Source organism: Camelus ferus, chromosome 2 (genome assembly GCF_009834535.1).
Source record: "Camelus ferus isolate YT-003-E chromosome 2, BCGSAC_Cfer_1.0, whole genome shotgun sequence".
In the NCBI taxonomy this organism is placed as follows: domain Eukaryota; kingdom Metazoa; phylum Chordata; class Mammalia; order Artiodactyla; family Camelidae; genus Camelus; species Camelus ferus.
Genome location: NC_045697.1, coordinates 7714346 through 7737995, shown reverse-complemented (window position 1 = coordinate 7737995; position 23650 = coordinate 7714346).

The window sequence follows — 23650 nt, the reverse complement described above, 5'->3', positions numbered from 1 at the left end:
TGACTATTTCTTTCCAGAGACCCCTATTTCATTATTTTCTGGTTTCTTTGTGTCTGAAGAGAAGGCAGTTGTCAGTCTCATTTTTTTTTTCCTTTCAAGCTAATAAATATACCTTTTTTTCTTTAGTTGGCTATTTTCTAGCTGCTTTTAATTTTTTCTTTGTTTTTGGTTTTTGACTGTTTTACTATGATATGCTTTGTTGGGATTTTTAAAATCTTGTCTGAATATCCTGCTCAGTTATTTTGCTATTTTCTCATAAATTTGAGATGTTTGATGTCTTTCACCAATTTCACAAAACTCAGAGCATAAATTATTTTTTAATTGAGATATGACTGACATTTAACATTATATTAGTTTTAGGTGTACAGCACGATCCAGTATCTGCGTTTATTGCAAAATGATCACTGCAGTGAGTCTAATTAACACACATCACCACACACACTTGCAGTATTTTTCTTACGGTGGGCACTTTTAAGATTTACTCTTTTACAATAGTCAAGACATGGAAGCAACCTAAGTGTCCGTCAATGGATGAATGGATAAAATAATATACATATATATACAGGAATATTATTCAGCCATAAAAAAGAAAAATCTTGCCATTTGTGACAACGTGGATGGACCTTGAAGGCATTATGCTAAGTGAAATAAATCAGAAAAAGAAACGTAAATAACCATATGATCTCATTTATGTGTGGACTCTAACCCCCCCAAATATTTAAAAATCATAAAAGACAAAAACAGAGCTCATAGATATAAAGAACAGATCGGTGGTTGTCAGAGACGGGGTGAGAAGGGGTGGATGAAATGGGTGAAGGTGGTCAAAAGGTACAAATTTTCAGTCATAAATTCTTTTTTTTTCCCAAGCAGTTTTCAGACAGTCTTTCCTTTGTTTTATTTTTAGTCTTTTTATTATTGAAATATAGTCAGTTTCAATGTGTCCATTTCTGGTGTACAGCCCAGTGTCCCAGTCAGTTCTTTAAATATTGCTTCTTCCCATTTTCTCTTGCTCCTCTTTCTGAGACATCATATCAGATACTTTACAAATGTCCCCCATATTCTATATAACTTTTCTAATATTTCTTGTGTTTTAATTTTTTCTCTCTACAATATAGTCTATATTTTTTCTGACTTATAGTTCACCTTCAGCTATATATTCAGCCTTCAACTATTTCTAATTTGTGTCTAATCATTGTCTAATCTGTTAAGAAACTTATTATTTGAGTTTTGAATTGTTATTAGACTAATGTATGGGTATGTATCATCTTTTGATTTTCATGTTTTTCCATGATTTTTTTCCTGTCTCTTTGTGATATTATTCTTTTTGAAGGCTGTACATGGTACACAGATATTTTAGAGATAATTTGAGACCCAGCATGTGGTTATCTTCCTCCAGAGCAGGTTTGCCTTTCTTATGTCAGATGAATACATGCATGAAAAATCCAGTGTTGACTTAGTCTTATTTAGAGATGCACACAGTTCACAGCTGGGCTTCAGTCCCTGTGTGAGCTGGTCTATACGTCACCATTAGTCCTGGGCTGCAGCCTTGCTGAGTTCATAGCTCAGAAAATTTACTAGGGCACCCTCTCCTTGGAGTATTCAAGCCTCTATCTGCCTCCTCTGCAGCCCTGGAAGGCTGTCAAAATTTCCACTTGGCTTCTCAGTAGTTCAGCTGCTTTTTCTGGAACTCAACTGTTGTCATTAGAGGAAAAGAAACTGTAAAAGCCAGTTTTAGTATCAAATTTATTCTTCTGGATCTTGAACCCATAAATATTCACTCTCTGGTTTCCTTGTTGATGTTCTCAAGCAGATTTTTGTCAAATGTCATCCAATCTTTCTTAGTTATTCTTACTGTCAGTGTTGGTCCAAATTACCTATGATTCAATTAGAAGAAGCTGATGTTTTTCGTGCAGTAGTAAAACTGATGATGGTGAGTATTAAAACCTTCAGAAATTTGTATTTGATTTGATGCATTTTCAGAGTGACATGGCACTTTATTCAATATATAGGTATTTACAATTTATCATAAATTATCTTTGTTATTCTTTGCACTTTTGATGAAATAATTTAGAATGTTGGAATTGCCAAGTATAACCTCATAGAAATTTTAGTTCATCTTTGAATCAAGGAAATGATGATTGAATTATTATTGATGTTTCTGTTTTCATTTGAAAGAGAAGGGAAAATCAGAAGTTTCACGAACATCCAGACATCAGTGCAACATGTAAGGAAAACCAGGCAAACACTTCAAGAAATACCAGCATTCCATTTTTTAGTTTTTAATGCACTTCACAATGTTGAAAATACTGAGTGTTATGTGTGAAAAAATCTGCAAAGCTTCATACATGGTTACCTGATTATTTTCTTATTGTTGATGCTCTTGTTGTGTTTGGGAAAGAAGATTCAAGTCATAGTGCAGAGTGCACAGGAGAAAGAAAGATATTTTACACCTGGAAACAAGTTGGAAAGTAACCACAACAGCAGACACAGGGGTGACTTGATGAATACTGTATATGCACAAAATTTTTCCCATGGGATTGAGCTGGTTACAGTATAGACGTGGTTGTGGTTAGTGTGTGATGTAAGGATTTAATTCTAAATTCTTGAATCTCTATTTCCAAACCACGGAGATAAGTTACTAAATAATTGGCATGTTTATTCACCATCTAGATTTACATAGTAGAGATTTTGTTCGAAACACTTGGAAATGGGGAAATGGCTGGAACTTTAATTCAGTTTATCACCGTTAATACTATCATCTTGACACATAAAAAAAAGAAATTTCTTCTACTATCATAAAAAAGTCATTTCGCTCTATAAGTGTCTGCAAAGGTCTTTGTAATGTGCTATTATCTACAATAAAACTAGTAAGGAGCACTGAATGGTGATTTTAATTTAAATTGTAGATCGAATCTGTGTGTTTACACAGGAATAGGGAACGACAAGTTGACTTCCGCCTCGGATATGAGAAACACTTCAGTAAGAAGGAGAAGGACATGGATGAGAAAACAGATCAAATCAGAAAATTCCCTAAAATGACCATAATTCAGAAAACGCTGTGAGACAGTAGGGGAAATGATCCCTGGAGTGCCTGCCGTTTCCACAAACAGGTCTTTCTCTAAAACTATCTCACAAGGTGCAAAAAAGCATGGTTTTACATCAAGGAGACCTGAGCAGAAATCTTCAAGAAAAAGAAAATCTTGTCTGGAAGCGCCCTTAAGATCAGCGCATCCATGTTTCTATTGTATCTAAATACTGCCAAGAAGATTTGATTTTGTATTTTAGTATCTCAAATAAAATGCTATAGATGACTCAGTGATGGCCTGACTCTCAGACCCTTCTCCTAACCGCAGTCAACATCAAGTAGACATCTATTGAATATCTGTGTTTTGGACCAAGCTGTGTGTTGAAGTATGGAAGGGAAAAGTTAACATCAGACCTGACCCTTTAGCAGCCTGGTAAAAAGAGTTAGATGAATATAGTTTAAGCAGTGCAATGACAGACATCCATGAAAGTGGCAAGCTGTGCTAGAAGTGGCCATGCCTCCTGGAAGGAGGGGTATTGAGCTGGGTCTTGAGTAACAACAGTGGTGACCAGTTTCACCAGTGATTGAGCATGTGTGCTGGGGGTTAAACACACTGCCTCGCTAGTGTCTTCCAGCATCACCTCTATCAGTCCCACCTTACAGACAAGAACATGGAGGACACAAAAAAGATAAAGAAGTCACCCAAGGTGACATGATTTGTGAATATCAAAAATTTTTTGCCTTTGTCTCCAAAATCATGCTATAGCTCTGCTAATCATGAGTTAAATTTCACCAAGATAGACTGTGTTAGAGGAAGTGACCGTTGGAGTCTTCTGTATTTTCTCCCAAGGTGAACTCTTACAGGCCAGCCTGCTCCAGGTTTCGGGTACAATTGGCCTGTGGATGGAAATGACTTTATCGGCCAAGGTCATTAATGAATGTGATTTCACATCCACTTGAGCAGGTTACTGACCTTCTTTGATCCTGTGCTCCCAGGCCTCCCTCTGGTCCTGTGATAACGTCTTCTAGAACCACACTTCTAGAAGACGTATGTGTATATAACACATTGATTCAGTAGTTGCAAAGCAAGCTTTAAATCAGTATTATTTTGACATAATAAAAAGTATGGATGAGTATATTTTAAGCCTTTTTATTATCAATAAATGTTTATTGACTTATCCACCATATTGTTCGCACATCCATGCTCTCATATTTTAATTCACTTCAACATTTTATTGGATGTCTTATATGTGTCAGACATTGTTACTGGTGCTGGCAGAGAAAAGAGAGTGAGGGGACATATGACACTGTCATCCAAACACAGCTTACACTCTAGTAAGAAAAACACGATCACGATAAAAATATAAAAGTCAACATTGAGAAGTGTTATTTAAAAAAAAAGCCCCATCATTATTCCTACCCCTAAGGTATAGATCAAGCACATGAAAAAGGAAAAGTAGTGATGGGGAAATTCAAGGATGGAAACAAAACAAAAATAAAACAATTTTATATTTTGACATGAAACTTTGACATGAAATACTGAATAAATGCTTAATAAAGACTATCATGCAAACATGTCTTCCTTCAAGCTTTAATGTATTGTTAAAACCATAACTAATAAGTAGGAGACAGTTACTGTGTTACAGGTGCTGTGATGAGTGCTTTACATTTATTACCTTATTTAATCTTCACAATTACCCCTATTTCAAATGACAAAAGTGTAATAATAATAATAAAAAAGCTCACCAAATGTTATGCATATTAAATGGTATAGCCAAACCTTCAGCAGGTATGTTGGACCTGAAAACACACGTTCTCGACCCTTCTGTTATACTTCTTATATAGCAAGCAGACTCCAAGATGGCCCACAATGAACCCAACATCCTGGTATAAATGCCTTTGTATAATCTCCAGTTGAGTGTGGGCTGGATTAATGACTTGCTTCTATCTAATAGGGTTCAGCAAAGATGATGAGATATCACTTTGGTGACTATGTTACTTAAGACTGAACTTCAGTCTTATTAACAGTGTCTCTCTACTGCCTTCTTGGGTTGCGTGCTTAGATAATGCAAACTGTCACGTGGGAGAGAGCCTTGTGTGGAAAGGAACTGAGGGTGGTCTCAGCCAATAACCAGTGAAGAATTTCATCTTTCAGTTCTTTAGCCCATGAAGAATTCAGAACTTCACTCTTACAACTCATGAAGAAACGAAGGCAACCAAAAATCACGTAAGTTTGGAAGCAGGTCCTTTCCCATTCAAGCCTTTAGATGAAACCCCAGTCCTAAGCAACATCTTAACTTTAGGCCTGTGAGAAACCTCTAGGCAGGAGACTCAGCTAACCCACACCCATTTTCCTGACCCACAGAAACTGAGACAATAAACGTTTGTTGTTTTAAGCCACTAATTTTGTGTTAATTTGTTATGTATGCAGCAGTAGGTGACTAGTATACTCCCTCTACAGTATCAGGGACTACTTTATTTTCTGTGCGTAGAACTTCTCTGGATACGAGGCTTGAGGTACAGAGCCAGAGAAACAGGGCCTTCCCTCCTCTTCCATGTCCTTTCTCTGGCTAATGGGAAAAAACAAAAAAAACAAAACAAAACAAAAAAAGAACGAAGCTAGTAGTCTAGATTTTGGAAAACTTTTGACAAGCTACCAAGATGAAAACTTTTTGTCAATTTTTTTCTGGACCTCTGAATATTCTTTAGGTTTGCCAAACATTACACCATTTAAAACATCCTGATTAAATCATAATTCAAAGATAGTTTGATATAGTGGAAAGTGCATGGACTTTAAAAAGAAATACATCAAGGTTTGAGTCTTTTTTCTACTATCTGCCTTCTGGTCCTGTTTCCTCATTTGACAAATGAGTATAACAATATGCATTATTCTGCGAATTAAAAATAATATATGTTGGGGGGGTGTAGCTCAAGTGGTAGAGCACATGCTTAGCATGCATGGGGTCCTGGGTTCCATTCCCAGTACTTCCTCCAAAAACAAACAAATAAATAAACCTAATTACCTCCCCTCCAACAACAACAACAAATTAAATTTAAAAAGTAAAAAAAAAACAAAACCCAATAATATGTGCTTATAATTGTATGACACTATATATTGCTCTTGCTATAGAGTGGGCCATCATATTAACTATTTCCAGTTGTGTACCTATTGTTGCCCTATCCTTCTATATTATATTTAAGTTGATTTTCTATTCCTATACTCCTCACATATCTCATTTCTGCCTTCCTGCCTGAAATGTCAGCCAGAGACTACAGTTGGGTAACTCATTCTCTTACTCTGTTAAGCATTCACTTTATGCCAGGAGTTTTCTCTCTCTTTTTTTTTATTTTTAAAAAATGTTATTAGCAGCTCATGACATTGAGACATTGTTACTTCTAGTAACATCATTCTTAGAGGGAAAAATTGGGAGCTTAGATTGTCAATAGCATGGTGAGGATTAAAATCTAAACTCTGCCTCACAGTAGAATGTTCCTGGACAAGTCCACATTTGCATCTAGTCACTGTTAACTTTAGACCTTGAAGAGCTATACACCCAAAATGCATTGTGGTAGGCAGGATTCTAAGTGGATTTCAAAATTTCTTCCCCCTGGCATATAGTTTTGAATACTTCCTTGAAGTGGAGGAGGAACCTATGAATTTGATGAAGGTCCCTCCTGTGATTAGGTTACCTTACATGGCAAAAGTGAAGATGTTTTACAGATGAAATTAAGGCCCCTAAATAGTTGACTTTAATTTAAAAGGGGCTGTTATCCTGTAAAGGAGGATCAGGAAGTCAGAGATGGAAGAAGTCAGAGAGAGTTGACGCAACATACATGTTCTTCTTTCGTCGTAGTGAAGATAAATATATTTTCTTATTTTCATATTGTAGGGAAAGACATATTGCAGGGAATGGCAATAGACTACTTCAAGCTAAGGTCCTCAATCATACAATCAAAAGTAACTGAATCTTGCTAATAACCAGTGAACCTAGGAGAACTCCGGCAGACAGTCTGATTTCAGCCTGGTGAGAACCTGAGCAATAGACCGAGCCAATAGGTGCCCGGAATCTTGACTATGGAAACTGTGAGATAAATTGTGTTGTTTTAAGCTCCAAAGTTTGTGTAAATTGCCATGGAGCAACAATAACAGAGAACAATGTTTAATTTTCCTAGAATAATGCCTTATGTAATAAATGTTTCTTTCTTGAATAACTTGAGTCATTAAACTTGTGTCACCATCCAGCTCAGGATGCTTCTTGTCATCTAACCCCAATTCTGTCAAGTCCATCTGAATCAGACCAAGTAACAAGCATTTGTTCCATCCAGTTCAATTTACATCCTTATTTGGGGCTGACCTAGTTTAAAACTGGTCAGCAATTAAACGGTAATTTGCCTGAGTCATCATTCTTGAGTGTTCATTTCTGAAAGGAGGCTTTGTCAAAACGTCAGTCATTGTCTTCTGCTGTGCCTATAATCTGGTGGCTCTCCAGTTCTTGCTGAATAAGGAGCTAAATATGCGTTTCTATTTTTGCTACTAATTAAATGTGTATGACATAGCGGAGTTGAGAAGAGCAGGCCTACCAGTGTCCTTGTCCCCTTTGTGGTGCTTGCTGTAAACCAGAAGTAGAGTGAGACTAGGTTCATTACATCCCAGCTGCTCATTTTAAATATTAACAAAAAATTCTGGGAGCCAAGGGGAGGAACAGTCACATAACTGAATTTTATAGCACATGAGATCCTCATGGCCAAGAGAGAAGCAAAAGACAGTGTGGGAAAAGGACCCTGTAGCATTGGGAGTAAGAGAACTTATGGGAAATAAGTTATAATTCTTAAAAGACATTTGACCTTGGCAAAAAAATGTAAGCCATCTGAGCTTCAAGTTCCTCATTTGTCCTTAACAAATCCCTTTGTTCTTTCTCTTCATATCAGAAATCGCCTGAATAAATGAGTGTTTCTATTATTCTCCATCAAGTCCCCTTTTATCCATCCCATTCTCTTTATCTCCACTTCTTTTTAATTTCTTCTGACCAAAATAATTTTAACTGGACTGTTTAAGCAATCTCATCTTGTCCATTTTTTAATTGTTCCAGCTTTTCTTTTGTACGGATGCCAGGGTCATCTCATCCACTTATGTTCCTGTAGGTGATGAATCTCTCTTCCTCAACCACCCCCTCACTTGTTCTCCAAGTTCCCCACTTTCTATGAGACTTGTTACTGCAGTCCCTTGGTATCTCACAAAAGGTGAATGATGACATTGTCTCTCCGCCTGACCTAAAATCCAAAGGCATCTTATGTTCAAGCTACAGAGGACTACTGATAATTTCAAAATAGGTGTCCCTGCCCATGCCTGCTTTCATGGGGCCTTCCTCTACTCATGTCTCAAAGACCCAGCTGGGAGGAGTGCTCTTAGAAAAGTCTTCTCCCTCACATGTTAGATGAAGTAGATGCTCTTCTACCTGTGGTCCCTTGGCACTTTACTTACACACCTGCCATGACACCAGTGCAGTTGGTCTTAAGCAAGGCTACCTCCCATGCCGAACTGGGAGTACTGGGAAAACACATTGTTTATTTTGCTAGGCCTTTATATTTTTATGGAATCGTACATGTTCCTGGTGAGCTCAGTAAATGTGCATTAATGAATAATAGTTGAATGAATGCATGGATGGGGTAATGACAGTAATAAGTAACTTTTATTGGTTATTTACTAATTGTTGTTGCCTTAAGAGCTTTATATGGATTAAGCCCTTTGATTCTTACACTAGTTCTTCATGGTAGAAATCATCACATTCTCCATGTTGTAGATGGTTAAACCTAAGTTTATGAAGGTTAGTGTTTCTTCTAAGGGCAAACATCTAGTAAGGGAACTGCATTCAGTGAATGTCACAGAGCTTTTATTTATTTATTTTATTTTTTAAATTTTTTTTCAGGTCTGCTGTAATTATAAATTTAATTTTTTTCTTTATTTCCTTTTTATTTTTTATTGAAGTGTAGTTGATTTACAATGTTAGTTTCAGATCTACAGCAAAGCAATTCAGTTATACAAATATAAACTTTATTCAGATCTTTTTTCCACTATAGCTTTCATATTTTAAATGTCTTTATCTTCATTCATTATTAGAAGGCAAATTATACCAACAAGTATTATAGAAGTTGTGTGTTCTGAGAATTACAATTCTCAAAGGAGATCATCCTAAATAGTAACTTTCATTGTAGAACACTTTTGATGCCAAAAAAGTAGGATATTTGGGGGTAAGTCAGTAGATATTGAAAGGTGCTTTGGAATGAAAGGGATTTTAAATGAATGACACAAACTCATTTTCCTATATTTTAAGATTTGACAGCTATAAAATGGAGGCTTCTAAAATTATAGAATCTTTTGGGTTTTCATTATAACCTTTCTGCATTTATTATAAACTCTCTCAACATAAAATGCAGTCGTATTTTACAAATCCATGCACATTACTTTCTTGAAAGACTTGCTGATTTAGGAGAGTTGAAAGATAGCTATAATTTATACCATCTAGTGTTTCAGACCAGGTAATACCTTTGTAAAAAACTGTCTTAAAATTGAAAATCTCAAGTTCAACAAATTATGTGTGCGGTTATTGAAGTTACTGGATGTCCTTTAACCATACTGTGTCATCTGTATTTTTTATGATGGAGTTTTTTGACATTTATCAGCAGGCCCTGCACATTTGAGTTTTTTCTATGACTCAGTGAACAGCCACACCTTGTCCTTTCAGATTCCTTCTGTTCAAGAGATAACAGAGGACAAACCACTAAAATGGAAGGAAGGAAACCAGACAGATGTATTCATAAACTAAATCTACTCCTTTGCCGGCCAAGCACCATATTTTTACCCAGGTGAGTTAACTTGTTACGGGTGTCCTTTATTCTTAGCAGTCCGTGAGAAACCTGGCATCTGAATTTGCTTCTGTGAGAGTATCCGTTTTAGAAATTATGTTCTTCCTTTTGAGTTTTTTTTGGCAGGGAGGAGAAAGAAAACTATAAAATAAAAGGGAGAAGGAAGATGAAGTTGATAGTAGAAAAGTTGCTGATCAAAGTAATTGCCTTTAAAATTTTTTGATTTGACTGTAAGAGGGAAAATATTGAGATTGAGTGGAAATTCTTTTAAAACTAAGACAGTCTTTTCCTGTGTTCTAAACTATAGCTAAAAAAGACAAAGCTAAAGCTGTTTAACTCTGTTAAGCTATTAAACTGCTGAAGGTGTTTAACTCTGTGCATTGGGGAGTGAGTTAGCAAGATAAGTCTTGGTGTACACTATGATTTTCCCCAGGATTCATACACATCACCAACTACCTTATGATCATGAATCATTCAAGGTTCTCTGAGATCCTGGAGCCGTGATTGAGACTGGAAGGTGGGTTATGTGTATTTCCACTTCCTGTGGCATTAAATCTTTCTCACCATGATTAATGTCATTAAACGTATTTCTTTGAATAGTGGAAGGGTGGCAGCCCACAAATAATGTTTAGAGATTGACTATGACAGAAGTCTGTGATTCCAGCATTGAAAGGGGAGCTGACCCAGACTAGAGAAAGGCCAGGAGGTGGGACAGAAACAGAATCATGATGCTTCAAAGTGAATCAGAAAAACAGGTTGAGAAGGAATTACTAGTTAAGGGAGCAGTGTGGGCAAAGGACCCCGGGTGGGGAAAAGCGGCAATTTACTCAGAGAAGGAATGGGTGAAGGTGGGAGAGATACTGCTGGGAAGATCTAAGGGCCAGATGATGGAAACCCTAGCAGACCAAGCCCTGCATAAACACTGATCTGACACCACCAGTAACAGACTGAAAGTTATCTGATGCCCACCATGCATTTCACACAAAGATTTAAGAAAGTGATCCCAACAAAAGGGAGAGAGGAGGGCACTCTCTGTAGTTACCTTGACATGAATAAACAGCCATTTCCTCCGTGAGGGTAGAATTCATCACAGGCACCAAAGGACAGAATTCAACATTCTGTCTTTGAACAACCCAAGGTAGCTTCTTTTGGAACCTATACAAAGCTTCTCCCCAGGGATATGTGACGATTTTTAAGACTTTTAACTTAGGCCAGAAAATAGAAAATTTATAATGATAAAATGGCTTAGCTACCACAAACACTTGATTTGGCCCAAATGTCTACCCCTGAGAAGCACAAAGTGTAAATACAGTTTCCTAACAAAGCTTGGTGCAGCCGAATGATGCGTTAAGAACAAATAACAGCAGTGCTACGTTTTTAAACAGAGAATCTAAAGGCATGAGAACCCAGAAGAGGTCAGTTCACTCAGCCCAACAAATGATACTGAAATTTCATTAGCTCCCAAATGACACTTGCTGAGTTGTCGAGTACATTTTGCTTGGAAACTCTACTTAGAGTAAGTCAGTTTTCCTAGCCAATTCTTCCTGTTTTTGTGGAATATGCAATGGTGATAATAATGTCTGAAGCAAAGTTAGTCTTTTTTTTTAAACTTTTTTTTATTGAGTTATAGTCAGTTTACAATGTTGTGTCAATTTCCAGTGGAGAGCACAATCTTTCAGTTATACATGAACATACACATATTCATTGTCACATTCTTTTTTGCTGTGAGCTACCACAAGATCTTGTATATATTTCCCTGTGCTATACAGTATGATCTTGTTTATCTATTCTACATATGTCTGTCAGTATCTACAAATTTTGAACTCCCAGTCTGTCCCTTCCCACCCCCAGTCCCGTGGCAACCACAAGTTTGTATTCTATGTCTATGAGTCTGCTTCTGTTTTGTATTTACATTCTTCTCTTTTTTTTAGATTCCACATATGAGCGATCTCATATGGTATTTTTTTTTTCTCTTTCTGGCTTACTTCACTTAGAATGACATTCTCCAGGGACATCCATGTTGCTGCAAATGGCATTATGTTATCTTTTTTATGCCAGAATAGTATTCCATTGTATAAATATACTACATCTTCTTTATCCAGTCATGTGTCGATGGACATTTAGGCTGTTTCCATGTCTTGGTTATTGTAAATAGTTCTGCAAGGCAATCTACAGATTTAATGCAATCCCTATCAAATTACCCAGGACATATTTCACAGAACTAGAACAAATCATAATAAAATTTATATGGAACCACAAAAGACCTAGAATTGCCAAAGCATTACTGAAGAGAAAGAAAGAGGCTGGAGGAATAACTCTCCCAGACTTCAGACAATACTACAGAGCTACAGTAATCAAAACTGCATGGTATTGGTACAAAAACAGACATATTGACCAATGGAACTGAATAGAAAGCCCAGAAGTGAACCCACAAACTTCTGGTCAATTAATCTTCGACAAAGGAGGCAAGAATATGCAATGGAATAAAGACATCTCTTCAGCAAATGGTGTTGGGAAAACTGGACAGGAGCATGTAAATCAGTGAAGCTGGAACACTCCCTTATACTATACGCAAAGTTAGTCTTACCTCCCCCAACTCTACCTGAAATTTCTGTCCCGGGGTCATATAAAATTTCTTTCCCATGTGGTAGCTAACCTGATAGACTCAGACTTATTTCCATTTACCTCCAGTTAACAGACTCCCTGGATTAACTGAAGGTCTTCCCTCCTTCTGGAATTTATACTGGCTGATGCCCACTGCATACTGAATGTTCCTAGACACTCCACCATGCACTTCTCATGCCAGCCTTTGTGTAACCTTATGAAGAGCCAAGGGTTTGTATTTCGAAACTTGTTGACATTAAGTGTACCTGTTGTTGTAGTCATGTAATTTAATTACTAACTGTATGCAAAATAGAGCTGAGTTGTTTGGTAAGACTAATAAAAGATGAGATACTACAAAGAAATAGTAAATTATGTGCGGGTGAAAAAGCTTTAAAATAGGGAAATTTTTCTAAGTTCTTTCTACTCCTAAAGAAAATAAACTGACAATCAAGAGGCATGCAGCTGTGTAAAAGATACGAGGCAAAGCCCCTTGGTTCTGCACCCATAGTCCCTCGGCACTTGCTACCTCAATGCACACCAGACAAACCTTCCGGGGTAGCATTTGCTCTTCTTGGTTTAAAGTCTTTTGCCTCCAGAGCCCTTTCTGTCCACCGGCCTAAGAGGCCAGAAATTGTTCAGAATTAACATCCCTGGAAATAGTCCTAAACAAATGATTGAAAGAAGTGTTGTATAAATACCCCAGTCCATAGTCCCGTTAGAGGAGCATCTCTGAAAAGCATGTTCTCTATTGATGCCAAATGTCCCCAGTTCCTCAAATTTTGCCGTGATAACTTACCTCTACTAACCCTTTCCTGGCTGCCTCCTCTTACTTGTTTCTTACATCTGCTTTCCTACCCCTGTTTCCTGGAATCACTTTCCAATAAACCACGTATATTTAAATTCTTGTCTCTGAATTTGCTTCTGGTGGTGTCTTAATCAGCTCGGGCCACCAACAAAATGTTATAGATTGGGTGGCTTCACCAACAGAAATGTGTTTTCTAACAATTCTGGAGGTTGGACGTCTAAGACCTGATGAAGGCTCTCCTTCTGTCTTTCAGACAGCCGACTTCTCCCTGTGTCCTCGCATGGCCGAGAGGGGGAGATTTCTGATCTCTGTCTGATGATACCCAGCCCTCGTGACCACCTTTGACACTAATTACTTCCCAAAGGCGTCATCTCCATGTGCCTCCACACTGAGGGGTTAGGGCTTCAACATATGAATGTGGGTGAGGGGTGGGAGACACACAATTCATTCTGTAGCTAGTGAGAACCAAAACTAAGACAAAACATAATATGGAACTACAGTCTAGATGTGTATTTAAAGGCAAAACCATGCTGCAAGTTAAAAAGATTATTAAATAACTGGATATTTTTATCTTTTTAATTAAAATAAACTTTAGGGTATATGTATAACCTAAGTGACTTGCAATCTTAACTACTTTGAAGACAGTCATCACATTGTGACCAAAGCTTCTGATTCCTTATTTAAAAATAGATGTTTTTCTATGTTTTAGGCACTTTTGGGGGGCCAATTTTTGTGTTATTCTGTCACTCTGCAATATGACTAGATTGAAAAGAATGTGAGATATTTAAAATATGCAAAATTATTGAATTAATGTAATGGATTGAGGCACACCAATAAGGTAAAACTTTTTTTGTAAACATTTTCATTCCAACCAATGATATGAGTTTCCATTTCTCTATGTCCTTCGCTAAAATATCTTGTTAAATATATTAACAAATTAATTTTTGTTAATTTGTTAGTGTGAGGTGGTATCTTACTTATTTAAACTCTGAATTTTGCTGATTACAAGTGAAAATGAGCATTTCTTCATTTTTTTAATTCATAGTTTCTCCTCTGTAAATTGATCAGCTTTGTGATGTTTCTATTAGGATATTTGTCTCTAATTTTGATACATATGAGTATCATATTTAATAGCTATAAAACATATTAGATTCAATCATTTGTTGGTTACATGTCTCATCTAGGGTGTGACTTTCCATTGTATTTATTTTACCTTTTGTTGTTTAAATTTTTTTTTAATTTAATGTAACCAAATGTATTAATCCTGGTGAAGCATTTTGCTTTTCATGTTCTGTTTAAGAATTTATCCCCCAGTGCCTAGGTTATAAAAATATGTTTCATACTAAACTTTTTTAGTTTTCTTTTCACATTTAAGTTTTTAATCAAGCTGAGATTAACTCATGTACGGAATAACGAGGGATCTAATTATATATTTTTTTTCCTTAGGGAGAATCTGTTATTCTAGTACCATCTATATAATGGTGTATGTTTCCCAGATGATTTGTTTTGTCATTTCTGTCATTATGTAGCTCCTGTCATAGGTATAGTTCATTTTATTTTTATTTATTATTTATTTTGCCTTGGCCTGTTTCTGGGCTTATTATTTTATTCCATAGATCTGTTTCTTAATATTTGCATGTACATTCTGCAGTATTTACATGTGCTATGGTATATTTTATTTCTATTTTTAACTTGTTTTGATTTGATTTTGTTTTGATGGGTAATTATTTATTTATTGATATTAGCTAGTAAATACATACCAGTCTCGCCTGTTTGAGTTTCCTTATTTTTGAGTCATGTTTGATGAGATGTTTTTTCTAGATCCTTTGGATCTAAATTTCCCAAAGCATTATACAATTAGTCATGATTTTTAAAAATTTGTTATATGTATCTCAATTTTGTCCTTATATTCATAATTGATGTCTTATCATTTTGAATAATCAAGCCTGCCACAGGCATTTATTTTCAAAGAACTAGCTATTGATGTATTGATTCTTTTTATCATTTTAAAAAATTTCCACTAATTTTGCTAATATATATTATTTTCCTTAGATTATCGATGTGTTTCACTCATTATGCTATTAATATTTTAAGTGGATTTCTTAAATCATTAATTTTCTACACTTTCTCTTTTTGAAAATTTGCATTAGGACTACAGATTTCCCCCTAAGTAATATTTTAATTGCATCCCACAAGTTAGATATATATTGCTTTCACTGTTAGTTTGAAACATTCTAATTTTTATGGTGATATATTATTTCACACATAATTGTTTTAAGTTCTTGTGATATTTGTTTTAAATTTCCAAACTTTACAATTTAAGACTTTATTTTGGGTGGACTCAATATTCTATTTGGCAGGAATACTCTCTAAGGAGTAAATAGATTCTTCAGATGTGTTCAGTTTAGCTCAGTGTAGAGTAACAGCAGTGTTGCCCCTTCCTTTGTTCCGCATGTCATGGACTCTTTTTAGCTGATTGATTGATTAATCAGTATAATTTACTCCTGTTATCTTTCTAATCTATGGGCTAGGTTTTTAGATTTTGTTGCAGTTAAGCCTTCCTTGCTAAGTACTTTCTGTAAGTTATGAAAAAGTCATACATTTTTCTTACATTTTCCGTTAGTCAAAGTTACTTCAAAATCATTTGGATTTTTAGTTAAACTCACAGCGTTGAAAGAGTGCTATTAAAATATTCAAATTCTTTATTTGCAACCTGAGTCTCTGGAAACTCTTACTGTCTTCATTCTTTAACACTTACCAATGGATTAAATAAAATTTAATTTTTAATTCAATAATGACTTTAATATTTGGTTTGAAGAGTTTTTAAGACTCCTATAATAATCTAGTTTATGTTTGTAAGATTAAAAAAAAATGAACAAATTAAACAGAGTAGAATCTTTTAAAAGACAGCCTTCCCACTACCTAATGTAAACACTAACATATATACATAAATGATGTGACCCTTGTTGGATACCCAGTAAAAATCCTCATTGGATACACAAATATGTCAACCAAAAATTAAACAAAATGATCTAGTCAGCTGAATGGTGAAAGTAGAATTATGACTCAGTTTAAAACATGCTTAATTAGTGCTTGCAATATGCCAATTTCTAATTCAAGTATTGTAATTACCAAAACAGAAAGATAAATCAAACATGGTTCCCTTACTTCGGGTTCAGGCTAGTGGGGAAGAAAGAGAGAAAAAGCATCAGTAAGTAATGTTCCTTATTCAGATGTGCTATGAAAATGCAGAAGAGAACAAGGTAACTGACTTTCAAGGTGCATGTGAAGTGGGAATAGATATTAAGGGGAGGGCTTTTGAGAAGGTGTCATACATGTAACTTAAAAAGAAATGAGTGGTATTGTTCTAGTGAAAATAGTGGAGGTGGTTTGTGCTCATGCAGGTTCTCTGATAAGCCAGCTATGAGGGAATTTGCCTGGAGGAAGTCTGTTGCTGAATTCTCTCAGGGGCCACGGCTGTCCAGGAGGGAGAGATTGGGAAGCAGGATTGGGCAGAGGAAGAAGTAGGAAGGACACACAGTTTAGCAGAGATCTTGGCTGTTTCCTCTGGCACTGGAATTCCCAGTTTTACAACTCAGGGATCTCTTTCTCAAGGACCTGGGAGCTCTTCCTTTAAAGCATAATCATCAAGAAACTCAGCACCCCAGTCTCTGTGAGAGGGTAGGAACCTCTTTGGAAGAGGACAATCGGTAAACACAGATGGCCCCATCATGTTGACCAATCTGACATTCTCCAGTGCTTTTCCACTACCTCATTGAGTACTTAAAAAAATCTCTGACCTTTTGTTTCGGTGGAACTGAAGTCATTCTCTCTCCTCTATCGCATTAGTTTTGAATAAAGTCTATGATAACATAGTATTAAATAAAATATTGAATAAAGTATCAAATAAAGCCTATTTACTTTGTCTGGTGCAGTATTTTATAACACCGATTATTGTAAACAGGCTTCATCGTGGGAGGGACGTAGGCATGAGCTGAGCATTCTGCAATGGATAATTATCCTTCCTCAGTGGGTAATTTCCAGGGACAAAACGGACTCAGCTGTGATTTATCAGAAGCCCATATTCCTAGCAAGTGGGGAATGACTGCCTCTGTCCTGAAGTGTGAGATCTGGGCAGCACAGCAGGGCCTCCACTAAATGGACATCCAAAGAATGTCAATTCAAATCAATGTCAAATGCCTTGAATTTTACAGAGCCCTGAACAGTGGCAGAAAGAGGTCTAATAACAGCTTCCTGTGTAATACTGTTTATTTAAAAAGTCATGAAGATATGTGTCATCTTATAGAGCACTAAGTTTTCTCCATGACTGCTCATTTTTGTAATTTATTTCACCTTCTTGTGAATGTGCTCCCAGCCAAAAGGTAACTAGCTATGCCTCTCACATTCTAGACCAAACTTCTTCTGAGCTGTGCAATTAGTATTAAAACTCAAACCTAAATATGTGCAGTCAAAATTCCTCTTGAGGACCAAGTATGGTCAGAATGGTGCTATTCAAATGTTTAACATCATCATACTCCTTTCCATCTTATAGCAAAATCTCTGAGACAAGGATTTGGTTGAGGGTTAAGCTGCACGAGTTTAATATAAATCCCCAGTTTACTGATGTTTGTATGAAGCAGAATCTTAACACCACCTTGGAAGCCAAGGTCTGCAGAGTAAATTTTCAGGTGGCCTAGAAAATAATGGCAAAGTGATGAAATAGGAATGTGTAAGGAGTGGCTTTCTTCTTTGTTAATTTTAATATTAAAGCTTTTTAAATCTTTTGAAATAATTTTTTATTTAAGAATAACATGCGTTGAGAGACAGTCACAAATTGGAGGTACACAGCTCCATAAATTATCAAGAAATGAACACATCTATAAAACATAATGTAAGTCAATAAATAGTGTATTTCTATCACTTCCAGAAACTTCCTCTTTCTCTCTCCCAATTATTTTTAGTCTTTTCCCCAAATGTAACTATTCTTCTGATTTTTTACTACATAGATTGCTTTGCCCATTTTTAAAGTTTATATTATTAGAATCACACAGCACATTGTCAGTTTTGGCTTATTTTGCTCAATATTATGTTTATGGGGTTGATCCATATTGTTGTGTTTATTTGAAATTAAATTATTTTCATGAGTGTATAGTATACCATTCTATGAATAATTGTGAATTTATTTTTCCATCAACTGTTGATGGAATTTTGGGTTGTTTCCAGAATTTGGCTATTTTAATGTTATGAACCATGTTGCATTTTTTGGGGCACACTTCTGTAAAACATCCCTGGTGGATATACACCACAGAATGTCATTGCTGTATTGCATGGTCTATATTATATTTTATGCTGGTGTGTATATGTAGCTTTAACAAATTCTGCCACACAGTTTTCACAAATAGCTATACTAATGCCCTCTTGCAGAGTTTGAGAATTCCACTTGATCCACATGTTTGTCAATATTTACTTACCACCCTTTAAATTTGGCAATTCAGGTATTGTTTGGTGATACTGATATTTCATTATAGTTATGTAGCTTTGATTTACGTTTTAATTTTGATCAGTGAAGCAGAACATTTTTCAAACGTTTTGTTTGGATATCTTCTGTGGTGAAGGGCCTGATCAGTTATTTTGTCCATCTTTCTCTTGCTGTGCTCCCTTTACATGTTCTTGGTAGAAGTCTTTACTTATTCTGAAAACAAAACTATTTCAGTTCTTATTGCTAGAAATTCATTTCCCCTTTCTGTGGCTTGCTTTTTTACTCTCCCTATGTTATATTTTAAAAACTGGAAATTCTTGATTTACCAATTTCCTGAATTTGCTTTATTAATCTTCCCCTTCATTGTCAATGTTATTTCTTAAATTTCATTTTCTAAGTGTTTATTGCTAATATATAGGATACAATTGATTATTGTATTTTGACTTTAGTAAATTTAGCAAGATTTATTTAATATTTAAATCCTCTACTCAGTTGTCTAAGTTTCTATTAATTAGTTTAGTATGTTAATCATCAGTGTTTTAAAATCCATGCTTTAGGGGTGAAGGGTATAGCTCAATGGTAGAGCACGTGCCTGGCATGCATGAGGTCCTAGGTTCAATCCCCAGTGCCTCCATTAAGGGAAAAAATTTAAAAATTAAGGATTAAAAAATTAAAACTAAAAAAAAAATGCCTGGAATCTCAGTATTATCTATTATCTCTATTGGTTTTCAGCTACATTTGTTCTCTTTGTGGTCTTGGTCATTTTGATAACTTCTGCATGGTGGTCTCTTTATCTAGAACGATTTTAGCTTCTGAAAGTAAAGAAGGAAAAGGCCCAAGTAAATTTAGATGGCGTTAGTCATGTCATGGATTGAGATCTTTCAAAGTGGGCTTTGATCTCTGTGAGTGCTGGTATATTTCCAGTTTATCTTTATTATTTGAGACTAGCTCATCTGAGCTTCAATCCAGACCGGAGCTTTTACCAGGGCTTTCCTCCATGGTGAACCTTCAATTCTATTTATTTTCTTCCAGTTTTGTGAGACTCTTAAAAGCTTTGCTTAGTCTTCTTTAGAAATTAGCAATAACTCGGAAAAAGTGAAGCTAAATGTACTTGCTTCCTACTCAGCATCTGGCCTCACGCATCCTCACTGCATTGATAGCTCCCTGATTTCTTCAAACCAGTTTTATTACAAATTCTGTGAAACTTTTCTTGCTCTTCTTTGCAAGAAAGTTAGTGTGAACCACATCATCAGCCATTGTTAAAATATAACAAGACTCTTAAATTCTTGAAGTTCTTGGAATTTGAAAGAATCTATTGAATAATATCCTAGCTTTGACCCAAAGATTGAAAGTAATTGAGAGACATAAAAGTTAAGAAGTTGGAGACCACGCATCAGTTTTTTACTGAATAAATCTGGTTTGAGGATTCTGGCTTATATGAGTGGCAACAATGTACTTTCAAATAATAACCCTAGAATTCTGTCTATTGGACACTCAGTGATAGGAAGATAAACAGAATGATCTCAGAAAATCTCTCTACCCCTCAACTGCTTCCACCTTTACAGAGGCAAAACTTACACACTTAAGCTTATTTCATGTTTGGGACCAGAGAAAAATCACAATTGTTTGCTTAGCAGGAGGCTTCCTCCATCTCTTCCCTCCAAAATGGAGCTGAATTAGATGTGCACAGGTGTCTAGCACAAATATAACAATCCGATAATTTTCTTTTCCCCAAAAATAATATCAAATGTAGATGAAATCATGGCTACTGCTAATAGAGTGTACCTTTTAAATGTCAAAGACATAATTTTTTAGTCCTAAGTAAGGAATCAATCCACTAGACTTGTTATTAAAATGAATTCAGGATGCACAGCTGATGAGCATCCACTCTGATAAAAATCACAATTTGTGGCCAACTTCCTACCACCTCAACAATTGGTCGACTCACTGGTTCTCTTCCAGCACATTTAGCAGCCAGACTTTTTTTTCTTTTTTAAGGATGACAATAATATTCTGTGACCTCAAATTAGGTATTTGATATATGTTGTACTATTTCTTGTTTGCTTATTTACTAACCTGCTGGCCTTATTTAGTATCTGTTTTCACAGTTCTTCATTGAGTTATTTCTCATCTTGGAACTGACCCAGAACAGATTCCAAAGAGAAGATCTGGACCTGTTGACCTCATGCCGACCCTCAGGAAAATGTGTGATAACAACTGTTGGCCCAAAACTCTTATTTATCAGTTTTTATGAGTATGTTGCCCCAGTCCCTCACCCAGCTGATTGCCAAAGAATATGGTTCTGTTATTACATCAATAAGATAGAAGACTATTCGACTCTCCCTTTCTGACAGGCAATATTACCTTGAACTTTTTACTGCCATTATACATCAAAATCTTGGTGATGGGAAATGATAATCATAAAAACAGACACTCAAGTCGTTTATCTGACTGAAAACGTTCCTCACAGCTGGAGCAAGTAACACCATAAGTGATACAATATAAAGGAGCCAGTAAGAGTGTGGGCTCGGGAGCTTGACTACTTGGGTTAGGAACGTGGCTAAATCATCTACACGTTATGTGAAGTTATTTAACTTCTCTCTACATGCGTTTCATCTCTTAAAAAATAAGAATAGGGTTGTTTTAAAGAATAAATTAATACATATGAAGCACTTCAAATAATTCCTAGCATATAGGAAGTTCCAGAAATTTGGCTGTTCTTATTTAGATTTTTACACTTAAATTCTTATCCTAGCTAATTTTAGAATTCTCGCATTGATTGTGCAGACCTCCTGTTTGTCCACTGCTCTATCCCTTAAACTTCTTAAAATAGATATTCAATAATTATTTGTTAAATAGATTAATTTTGCATAGTCCCTTGATTGTGCCATTTGATATGTCATTTATCAGCCCTCTTTGAGTGACAGAATAAGAAACAGTTATTAAAAATTTGATATTATATTCATTTGGGGCACGGTGTCAAGAAAAATGCTCGTAAAATTACACAGCACCCACTTTATGAGAGTTCTTAGGGAAAGTTTCTAATAGATCTCATTTATTGGAAGATATTATCCTTCATCTTGAGGCAAGAGAACATGAGTTAGCTCTTGGGGACATAGAAACGCAGACATGAACAAAATTAGTTTTGGCCTTAAAGAGCTTCCAGTATTGTGGATATTGAGACAATCTAGTAATGGAAAAATATATTTTGAAGCTAGACATGGAAAGAATAGTGTACATTTAGGTACTGATACTGAGTGATGGAAGAACTATAAGGAGATAGGGAGAAAAGTTAAATATAACACACACACACACACATACACACACAGAGTTTGTGATTCTAATTACCTTCTAATTGTCGCTCAGGAAGAACAAGAAGTTTTATAACTGCCTTTTGCAGCCATACTCGATTATACATGCTCTAAAATCTAGCATCTGCCAAATCCAAATCTGTGATTAATGCTAATGCCAATTGCACATTGTCGACACACAGTGCACCTGCACACACAATTCCAATGACAAGCACCATATATTACCTTCGAATCAGCAAGGATTGTTTCCAAACTTGGAACTGATTTAACATATATTAACTCTCAGTGTAAGTATGTGCTGCAAGCTGATGCCAAATCATCTTGAAAGGCCACATTTTAAAAACAATACAGGAAACAAATTGCATTAAAAAATAACTAGACGTCTGTTGCCAAAGCCTTAAGTAAGATATGTTAGAGTCTATGATCATGAAGATTCTGGATAGGTTGTGTCATTTTTTTTTTTTTTTTTGCATAATCACTGGCTTTTTGATTCTCAGTGAGAGAAAGGGCTAAAAGAAGCACACACACCCCCAACATACACACATTTAGAATACTATCAAAGACACAGTTCCTGGCCTGCTGAAATATTGATGCAAGGGCTGGAAATATTACTTAATATGTTCGTAGTACCTGCACTTTTCTAACAATGTATTATTGTACAAAGCCTTAGCCCATTTTCTACTTACGACAACACTGAAGTTGCTTTTCTGGTCACAGCCTTATAGGCAAGTAAACAGAGGGTCTACGTGGCTAATAAATATCAACTGGGTGCTTGGACCCTGTTCTCTGATCTCCACTGTACCCCATATTCCACAGGGTGGGCCTCGGAGGAGGCTATTGATTATACATTTTCAGTAGAGGATTACAGGTTGGTCTTTCTCTGACTACAGTGAGTTAGCATATGAAGACTCACGGTGAGCATCTCAAGATCATTTGATGTTGCTGAGCTATGATGACTGGTGGTGATGCTGATGTTGTTCTAATAATCATGGTTCTGAGACGAGCAGGCATGCACCAAAGTCAGAAGTTTTTCTTATCCCCACTATTGATAAATAAACCAGATACAAACAAATGAATAGGCATTTAAGCAGGAGGCCCACCATAACAGAGTTTGAGAACATCTGATGGTCACCCAAGATTGGTACAAATTTTCTCAGTAGGTACAAAACTTGACCAAGCTGGCTATCTGATAAAGTGAGCCTCTGCTCTCAAATAACAAATCAATAAAATAAGAATCCTCCAACCAGTTTTTAGCTACTTAGTTTATATCTATCAATCTTTCTGTTTCCAAGGCATGGCCACATTAAGGAACCCAGTTAGACTTAGGAAAGAGAGCACACCTTTCAGGGCCCCATTCTTCAGTGCAAGGATCAATATATTACAGTCCATGGGCCAAATTCGGCCTGTTGTGGATCCAAACCAGATAACATCCATTTAATTTGTCTACATACTCTCTGTGCCTGCTTTTGCACTATAAAGGCAGTGTTGAGTACGTGCAAAAGAGACCATATGGTAGACAAAGCACAAGTATTTACTATTTGATACTTTCTAGGAAAAAAATT